This window comes from Bison bison, unplaced genomic scaffold (assembly GCF_000754665.1).
Source record: "Bison bison bison isolate TAMUID 2011002044 unplaced genomic scaffold, Bison_UMD1.0 scf7180017864189, whole genome shotgun sequence".
Lineage (NCBI taxonomy): Eukaryota > Metazoa > Chordata > Mammalia > Artiodactyla > Bovidae > Bison > Bison bison.
Window position 1 is genome coordinate 335,971 of NW_011494761.1, and position 10,063 is coordinate 346,033.

The 10,063-nt window shown below is 43.1% G+C and overlaps 1 protein-coding gene across 19 annotated transcripts in view; it reads left to right on the plus strand.

The window, feature by feature from the left end:
- TMEM232 (transmembrane protein 232) overlaps positions 1 to 10,063 on the plus strand; it is a 287,557-nt gene that overhangs the window by 3,112 nt on the left and 274,382 nt on the right. For 14 of the 19 annotated variants that reach the window (XM_010843766.1, XM_010843776.1, XM_010843780.1 and 11 more), the window contains exon 1: positions 6,510 to 6,792. The exons of 1 other annotated variant lie outside the window; for it this stretch is intronic. The gene's annotated coding sequence lies outside the window, so the exon portion shown is untranslated. Of the gene's footprint in view, positions 1 to 6,509; positions 6,793 to 7,362; positions 7,408 to 10,063 lie in introns of those variants that run through there. 4 more of the 19 variants (XM_010843775.1, XM_010843784.1, XM_010843770.1 and 1 more) reach the window with 3 other exon arrangements.

Consider the following 10,063-nt stretch of genomic DNA (forward strand, 5'->3'; position numbering starts at 1 on the left):
TAAAAGACGCCTACTCCTTGGAAGGAAAGTTATGACCAACCTAGATAGCATATTGAAAAGCAGAGACATTACTTTGCCAACAAAGGTCCGTCTAGTCAAGGCGATGGTTTCTCCTGTGGTCATGTATGGATGTGAGAGTTGGACTGTGAAGAAGGCTGAGCGCCGAAGAATTGATGCTTTTGAACTGTGGTGTTGGAGAAGACTCTTGAGAGTCCCTTGGACTGCAAGGAGATCCAACCAGTGCATTCTGAAGGAGATCAGCCCTGGGATTTCTTTGGAGGGAATGATGCTGAAGCTGAAACTCCAGTACTTTGGCCACCTCATGTGAAGAGTTGACTCATTGGAAAAGACCCTGGTGCTGGGAGGGATTGGGGGCAGTAAGAGAAGGGGACGACAGAGGACGAGATGGCTGGATGGCATCACTGACTCAGTGGACGTGAGTCTGAGTGAACTCCGGGAGTTGGTGATGGACAGGGAGGCCTGGCGTGCTGCGATTCATGGGGTCTCAAAGAGGCAGACACAACTGAGCGACTGAACTGAACTGAAGAGTAGAGGGGGGTGACCTTAATGATGTTCTAGAAGGAGAAACCTGGCTTCCTTTTGGGGCAAAGGTGAAAGTCTCTTCTACTTGGCAGGATGTTTCGAGCTGCTGAGGTAAGCGATAGTAGTAATTTGATCTAGAGCGATAGTGGTGAAGGAGCTGAGAAGGGCTGGAGGCAGCATGTTAAATGATTACATCACAGGTACAGCGTAAATGACAAGTTAATGTGTCCATGTTAGATTAAAACTATTGTGCATGATATGATTTCACTATTGTAAAAATAACAATAAAGATACACAATAAAAGGATATATGTTATGTCTGGGTGTAGGTTTACTTATGTTTTATTTTTTTATTCTCCACTTTCTAATTGTTTTAAGATAGCATTTTATGGTTTTTGTTTTTGCTAAGAAAAAAATTTATTTTAGAAAAAATAGATACACTAGATTTAGTTATGGGACACAGCAATAAAATTTTTTAGATTATTAAATCTGTCCATAGCAGTTAATCAACAGTCTCTAGAGCACTACCAGGCTTCCCATGCAGCTCAGTGGTAAAGAACCCATCTGCCAATGCAGAAGATGCAAGAGACTCGGGTTCCATCCCTGGGTTGGGAAGATCTCCTGGAGGAGGAAATGGAAACCCACTTCCAATATTTTAGCCTGGAGAATTCCATGGACAGAGGAGCCTGGTGGGCAGGCTACAGTCCATGGGGTCAAAAGAGTCAGACATGACTGGCGATTCAGCATGCGTGCAAAGCACTAATAAAGCCCTTCCATCATATATTTCTTCAAAATCTTTCTAAAATAATAATGTTGAAAAGGTACAGAATGCAAGTCTTCAAACTAGTTTAAGAAAGACATCACTCAGAAATTAATGTACTTAATTCTCTGTAGCATTTAAAAAGAATGGCCAATATGTCTTTTATGAGAATATCAGTGTAATATTTGTATTGGTTCTCTGTTTTGTCAAAACAAATTACTCCCCAAAAAAGCAGCTTAAAATATTTATTGTCTTGTAGTTTCTGGAGTGAGACATCACTTTGTCAACAAAGGTCCATCCAGTCAAGGCTATGGTTTTTCCAGTGGTCATGTATGGATGTGAGAGTTGGACTGTGAAGAAGGCTGAGCGCCGAAGAATTGATGCTTTTGAACTGTGGTGTTGGAGAAGACTCTTGAGAGTCCCTTGGACTGCAAGGAGATCCAACCAGTCCATTCTAAAGGAGATCAGTCCTGGGTGTTCATTGGATGGACTGATGCTGAAGCTGAAACTCCAGTACTTTGGCCACCTCATGTGAAGAGTTGACTCATTGGAAAAGACCCTGGTGCTGGGAGGGATTGGGGGCAGTAAGAGAAGGGGACGACAGAGGATGAGATGGTTGGATGGCATCACCAACTCAATGGACATGAGTTTTGGTAAACTCCGGGAGTTGGTGATGGACAGGGAGGCCTGACGTGCTTCAGTCCATGGGGTCACAAAGAGTCGGACACGACTGAGTGACTGAACTGAACTGAACTGAGTTTCTGTAGTTTGAGGATCTGAAAGTGGCTTAGATTAGTAGTTCCGGCTCAGGGTCTCTCACGAATTTGCTGTCAAGACTTCAACTTGGGGTCCAGTCATCTTAGACTTGACTGGGCTTGATTGGAACAGGAGGATCCATTTCTAAGATAGCTTGCTCGGCTAATTATGGAATTCTTGCCGGTTTGATATCACGAGGGCTCTGAATATCTTGCCCGGTGCATCTCTCCATAGAACTTCCTGAGTGTCTGCATAACGAGACAGCTGACTCCTTCTCAGAGCAAGTGATCCAAGACAAGAGAGACGAAGCCACACAGTCTTTTATGACCTTATCCCACCTCATCACTCCTGCTGCATTCTGTTATCCAGAAGTGAGTCACTAAATCCAATGCAAGGGCAAGGGGTCTGGCTTCCTCTTTAGAAGGGAGGGTTATCAAACAATTCATGTTCATATTTTGAAGTCACAACATTTAAACCATCATATAACAAGTAATGGATAGAAGATATTGTAAGCACTAAACATTAATAATTAGGAACATTTTCACACAAACATTAATAGAATTATATAGATTAAAATTTTTACCTTCTTCCTTAGTAAATAGATGTGAAGGATTTGTTTTTTGGAAAATAATCATATGATAGAAATATTTAAACCATGAAATAGTTTAATAAATATTTTGAGTCCAATTATTATTCACCTGGAACTTCCGTGGTGGCTCAGAGAGTAAGGAATCTGCTGGCATTTCAGGAGACCTGGGTTTGATCCCTAGGTCAGGAAGATCCCCTGGAGAAAGGAATGCCTACTCAGCCCCATATTCTTGCCTGGAGAATTCCATGGACAGAAGACACTGGTGGTCTAGAGTCAACGGGGTCACAAAGAGTCAGACAGGACTGAGAAACTAATTTTTTTTTTAATTCACTTAGATGTGAGTAAAAATACAAGTGAAGATTAGCAGACTATTTTGACAACTTTCAAGAGTTGGAAAAATATTCTGCTAAACAAAAGTATAGAACAAACAGGTTATTCATTTATATTAGTATTTTCACTCAGAAATTCTGACAGTCAATAAATTTGGCTCACAGGATGAAATGAAAATCATCTACATTTCTATTCAGGAATTCACCCAACACTATTTATTAAGCATGTACTATGTTTGAGTCACTGAATTAGGTACTGTGATGCAGCTACCATTTTTGAGGATGGGATCTGAAGATATTTAAAATATTTTATTTCTAATGTATTATGTGGACTAATAAATCATTCTCACAGTAAGTTACAGTATGTGGATGTGAGAGTTGGACTGTGAAGAAGGCTGAACGCCGAAGAATTGATGCTTTTGAACTGTGGTGTTGGAGGAGTCTTGAGAGTCCCTTGGACTGCAAGGAGATCCAACCAGTCCATTCTGAAGGAGATCAGCCCTGGGATTTCTTTGGAAGGAATGATACTAAAGCTGAAACTCCAGTACTTTGGCCACCTCATGTGAAGAGTTGACTCATTGGAAAAGACTCTGATGCTGGGAGGGATTGGGGGCAGGAGAAGGGGATGACAGAGGATGAGATGGCTGGATGGCATCACTGACTCAACGTGAGTCTGGGTGAACTCTGGGAGCTGGTGATGGACAGGGAGGCCTGGCATGCTGCGATTCATGGGGTCGCAGAGTCAGACACGACTGAGTGACTGAACTGAACTGAAGACAAGCCCTTCTGTGCTTGCTTCCTTTTTGTAACCTTTTTGGCTAACTTGCCATTTAGTTTTCCAAATGAACTTTAAAATCATTTCATTTTTCACTCCTAAAACACACACATACACATCGCTATTTCAAGTTTGTTTTTTTTTTTGTCTCAAATAAGTTTCCTCCATACTAATTTTTAAATATTATTTATATTTTCTCTCTTTTGGAAACTGAGTTAGCACTCCAGAATCTGCTAAGAAATACCCTTTACAGTCTCTCTCAACTTCACTTTTGCTCTTATCCTCAACTTACTGCTCTGTTAGGAGGATGTGTTTCTGAGAAGCCTGGGATCAGAACTGCTTTTAAGTTATTGTTTGCAAATACTTTATTTTTACAGTCTGTAGTATTACTATTTTTAGTGTTTCTAGGTTCACAGCAAAATTAAGAGGAGGGTAGAGTGATTTCTCATATACACTCATCACTTCCCCTAATGGAGAGCCACCCCCATGAATGCTCCAATCAGAGTCGTAATTTGTTACAACTGATGAACTTATATTGACACATCATAATCATAATCATCCAAAGTTGATAGTTTATATTAGAGTTCACTCGAGGCAGTCTATGGATTTGGACCAATAATTTTTGTTTCAAGAATCAAAATGTAGTTTAAAACATTAAAAGACTTATTTGGTGCCTATTATGAACAGAAACAATTCAGGACTGATGTAGTTCATCAGGATTAGTTGCATTTTCTTTGGAAGTTCTTAATTTTTTAAGGCAATTTATTTCACTAGGACAATCCCTGTTCCTTAGCTTTAAATTGAATCAGAATTGCTCTTAGTAAAACCCTTGTGAAATTTAGTAGAGTACTTTAAACTGTTTACCCATTACTAGACATAGAAATTTTTATAAATATACAAATTTCTTTTTTGGGAGGGATACTACATTTAAAACTAGGCATTTCTTTGTGTTTAAAATTTCCCCCTTATAGTTAGTATGTATAGAACCACCTGGAAACCTTTCTTTAAAATCCATGATCCTAACTGAGAAGGATTCTTATATGCAAAGTACATCATGAGAAATGCTGGGCTGGATGAAGCACAAGCTGGAATCAAGACTGCCAGGAGAAATATCAATAACCTCAGATATGCAGATGACACCACCCTTATGGCAGAAAGCGAAGAAGAACTAAAGAGCCTCTAGCTGAAAGTGATAGAGGAGAGTGAAAAAGTTGGCTTAAAGCTCAACATTCAGAAAACTAAGATCATGGCATCCGGTTCCATCACTTTATGGCAAAGAGATGGGGAAACAGTGGCAGACTTTACTGTTTTGGGCTCCAAAATCACTGCAGATGGTGACTGCAGCCATGAAATTAAAAGACGCTGACTCTTTGGAAGGAAAGTTATGACCAACCTAGACAGCATATTAAAAAGCAGAGGCATTACTTTGCCAACAAAAGTCCGTCTAGTCAAAGCTATTGTTTTTCCAATAGTCATGTATGGATGTGATAGTTGGATTATAAAGAAAGCTGAGCACAGAAGCATTGATGCTTTTGAACTGTGGTGTTGGAGAAGACTCTTAAGAGTCCCTTGAACTGCAAAGAGATCCAACTAGTTCATCTGAAGGAGATCAGTCCTGGGTGTTCATTGGAAGGACTGATGCTGAAGCTGAAACCCCAATACTTTGGCCACCTCGTGCAAAGAACTGACTCATCTGAAAAGACTCTGATGCTGGGAAAGATTGAAGGTGGGAGGAGAAGGGGGCGACAGAGGATGAGATGGTTGGATGGCATCACTGACTCAATGGACATGGGTTTGGGTGGACTCCGGGAGTTGGTGATGGACATTGAGGCCTGGAGTTCTGCAGTCCATGGGGTTGCGAAGAGTTGGACAGGCCTGAGCTTCTGAATTGAACCAAACTTCCTTGGCAGACTCTGACTGGCTAGCCCTGTTCAGTTCAGTTCAGTCGCTCAGTCGTGTCCGACTCTTTGCAACCCCATGGACTGCAGCACGCCAGGCCTCCCTGTCCATCACCAACTCCCGGAGTTTACCCAAACCCAAGTCCATGGAGTAGATGATGCCATAGAACCATCTCATCCTCTGTCTTCCCCTTCTCCTCCTGCCCTCAATTTTTCCCAGCATCAGGTTTTTCAAATGAGTCAGCTCTTTGCATCAGGTGGCCAAAGTACTGGGGGTTCAGCTTCAACATCAGTCCCTCCAATGAACACCCAGGACTGATCTCCTTTAGGGTGGACTGGTTGGATCTCCTTGCAGTCCAAGGGAGTCTCAAGAGTCTTCTCCAACACCACCATTCTAAAGCATCAGTTCTTCAGTGCTCAGCTTTCTTTATAGTCCAATTCTCACATCAGTAGGTGAGTACTGGAAAAACCATAGCCTTGACTAGAGGGACCTTTGTTGACAAAGTGACATCTATGCTGTCTAGGTTGGTCATAACTTTTCTTCCAAAGAGTCAGCGTCTTTTAATTTCATGGCTAAAACCACCATATGTAGTGATTTTGGAGCCCCCCGAAATAAAGTCAGCACTATTTCCACAGCTTCCCCATCTACTTGCCAGGAAATGATGGGACCGGATGCCATGATCTTAGTTTTCTGAATGTTGAGCTTTAACCCAACTTTTTCACTCTTCTGTTTCACGTTCATCAAGAGGCTCTTTAGTTCTTTGCTTTCTGCCATAAGGGTGGTGTCATCTGCATATCTGAGGTTATTGATATTTCTCCCAGCAATTTTGATTCCAGCTTTCCCTTCCTCCAGCCCAGCCCTGGTCAGCTGACCCTAAAGGGGCCGGCCTTCCCTGGCGAGCCTTGATTGGCTAGCGGTGGTCAGCTGACCCTAAAGAAGTCGGCCTTCCCCGGCGGGCGCTGATTGGCTAAGCCTGGTCACCTGTTTCTAAATTGGCGGCCTTCCGGCTCTGAGTGCTTCTTACCGCGTCCTTAGCAACCCGCCGGTCCGCGCAGGCGTGAGCCCCGGGTGAGCTGCTTCTGATCACTCGCGAGCTGAGGTTATAGCTGCGTCCGCCACCCCGGCCGCCCGGAAGTCCACAGGTCTGGGCACCGAGCCTTCCCCCTCGGGTTCCTTGGCCCTGCTGTCTGGAGGAGCTCGCTGCCGCGCTTCCCGCTCAGGCTCACCATCTGAGCCCCCAGGCACCCAGGGGAGCCCTGCAGCAGGGAGAGCGGATAGGCTGGGGATGGGGACGTGGCTTTATGCTGGGCAGCTTTCCCGTTGCTGTTAATCGGGGAATTCTTTTCGTTTCCTCTGCACTCGGACTTCCTTGTCCTGCGGGAATCCTTAGCTTTGAATCCTGCTTTCCACTCTGGGCAGTTTCCAAGTCCTTACAGACTTGGCGAGATGCGCTCCCCTCCCCTCTCGCAGACTTCGAAATTTCAAAAAATTTGAAGTGTTTGGCAAGTAAGGGTCCAGGGAAAAATCCTTGAGAATGTGAGATGCAAGGATTTTTTAAAAAGCAGTTAATCTTGATAAAAGAGCACAAGTTATCTCTTAGGAAAAATTTCCAGGAAGAGGTAAGGTGATGGTTGGAGAAGTAGATGGCACCCACTCCAGTATTCTTGCCTGGAGAACCCCATGGACAGAGGAGCCTGGTGGGCTACAGTCCATGGGGCTGCTAAGAGTCTGACAGGACTGAGCAACTAACACACAAGGTAATGGTAGTATCTTCCTTCCCCCCTGCTTTGTAACCTTATCTCAACAATGTATCTGAATGGATTCTATCTTTTTGGTTATCTTTGGTCAATAACCACTGTTTATTTCTTAAGGTTAGAGTCTAAATCTTGTGTTTTCTAGTGTAGGTTACCAAGCCAAAGCCTTACTGTAATTTTGTATAGTTCTCAGAAATTGTTTTTTAAAATATACTTTTCCAACTTTGTTTCAATTGGAGCTTAAAAAAAATACACTAGGGATTAATGTTAAAAACTTAAATTCCGAGTCTATGCCAGATCGGTAGGTACAAAGCATATCGAATTCATACTTAAATATGTTCTGTAGATCCTGTTACTGAAAGCTCAGCCTGTCTTGTACATGGGTGAGCAATCAAATCGGAAACAAGAGTTTTGGGTGAAGTAGAAAGGCTAGTTTTATTACTTTGCCAGGCAAAGTGGGGGCACAGCCGGCTCTTGCCTTGAAAAACTGTTTTTCAACCCAGGAGGATTTGATGAAGGCTTCTATAATGATGGTTCAAAGATGGGGTCTCTAACAAGATTAGGGTTTGAGTAGGGCTTTGTTGTTGTTCAGTCACTAAGTCATGTCCAACTCTTTGTGACCCCATCGACTGCAGCATGCCAGGCTTCCCTGTCCTTCACTATCTCCTGGAGTTTGCTCAAACTCATGTCCATTGAGTCAATGATGCCATCCAACCATCTCCTCCTGTGCCACCTCTTCTGTTTTTGTTTCAGTCTTTCCCAGCATCAGGGTCTTTTCCGGTGAGTCGGCTCTTCACATCAGGTGGCAAAGGTTTGAAGCTTCACTAGGGCTTGCAGGCCCTTGGTCTCATCTCAGGAGGTCTGGTCTCCTAATCTTGATGAACCTCTCTGGTCCCTTTAATCGTGCTCCAGGTGGTTTCTTGGCTGGTCCTCCTTGATCAGCAACTGTTGAATCTGCCCTTTGAAACTCAGGGAAGGTCCTAAGGGCTGGAGTCTACAAGAAAACAAGAAACAGGGGCCTACAAGAAACAGGGGCCAAAAGGGCCTCAGTGCCTGGGGTCCCACAAGGCTCCGCTCAGCTTCAGTCCAGTGTCAATGATGTTTATAGAGCGCTGGCACACAGCGGAAATCCAATACAATAATTCAGGGACAATTATATCCATTTTTGCCATTCTTCCACAAACTATTCATCATGTGAGTAGTTTGCATCAAAGCCAAATGGCTTCCTATATTGGGTATTATCCTAAATAAAGAGGTAAACTGATGCAAGCTGGAATTGCCAGCAGTTGACTTTATTGAATGGTAGAGGAATTGTAATTCGGAAAATGCAAACCATAGCAAGCTACAGGGGAGTCTACTGAGGGTTTGGCGTGGGCTGTATATTTTGTGGAAAGAGTCCAAAGAGGGGGAAGTCCAGCCAGAGTCTGATCAGTACATTCATGGATTGAGAATGGGGGAAAGATTCTTTGTGGATATTCATTGATCAGAAGACAAGTTCTGATTTTATGTCAGTTGGGCATTTATGAGAAAACAGTCTCTCAGTTCTTAAGTCTTATTTTCCTGAGGGCACATGTATGAGATTCTCTGGTTTCATTTTTAGAACGAAATCCCTTCAGTGAATAACTGAGATTTAAGATATTTAACCAAGTCAGAACAAGACTGTCATTTAAATGTCAGTTCACTGCAGGTTTTCTGAATAAATGACTGATGAGAAGTGAATGAGAATGGTTCGTGTTTAGACCTTAATGGTACCTTTCACTTCATTTTCCTCATTGCCCAAGGCTTTCTAAATCATATGTGAATACTTTAACCACTTCAGTTTTCAGTGTTTTGAATATTACTATTTCATGTTAATTATGGATTATATTTATTTATTATTTCTGGGAAAATGTCAAGTACTTTATTTACTGGTACTAAGATAAAAAGACATGAAGTAGTTATGAATCATAGTTGAGGGACTTACGTGTGTGGGAAATGTTCCCATACTTGAATTGATTGTATACCCTCCAAACCTCTATTCTGACTGGATATTCAGTCTTAGTTTCTGTTAAGCCTGTCTCTCCCCTGGGGTTATACAAAAGTCCTGGGTGCTCTTGTATCAGCGAAGCACTGGAGGGGCACCACGGAACATTTGGCCACATGTTGCATCCAGAGTGTCTCCTCTGTTTTGTCGTCTTTTCTGAACCACAGCGAGGCCAGCAGAAGATTTTCCTAACCCTGCTGTGCTGTGGGGTCCAGTCCATCCATACTCAGTGGCCAGATATTGCTTCTGTGCTGCTTCTGTGTTCCTGGCGGTGCTGCTACAATAAAGGAGTTGCTCTGAATGACCTGTAACCTCCATTCCAGTCTCAGGAAACATCTTTCTGTTACTGACCCTCTCGGATCAGGTAGACTCCAATTAGGGTCTTTCCTTCAGTTCGGTTCAGTAACTGTCATGTCCGACTCTTTGTGACCCCATGGACTGCAGCAGCCCAGACCTCCCTGTCCATCACGAACTCCTGGAGCTTGCTCAAACTCATGTCCATTGAGTCGGTGATGCCACCCAACCATCTCATCCTCTGTCCTCCCCTTCTCCTCCTGCCTTCAATCTTTCCCAGCATCAGGGTCTTTTCTAATGTCAGTTCTTCACATCAGGTGGCCAAAGTATTGGAGTTTCAGC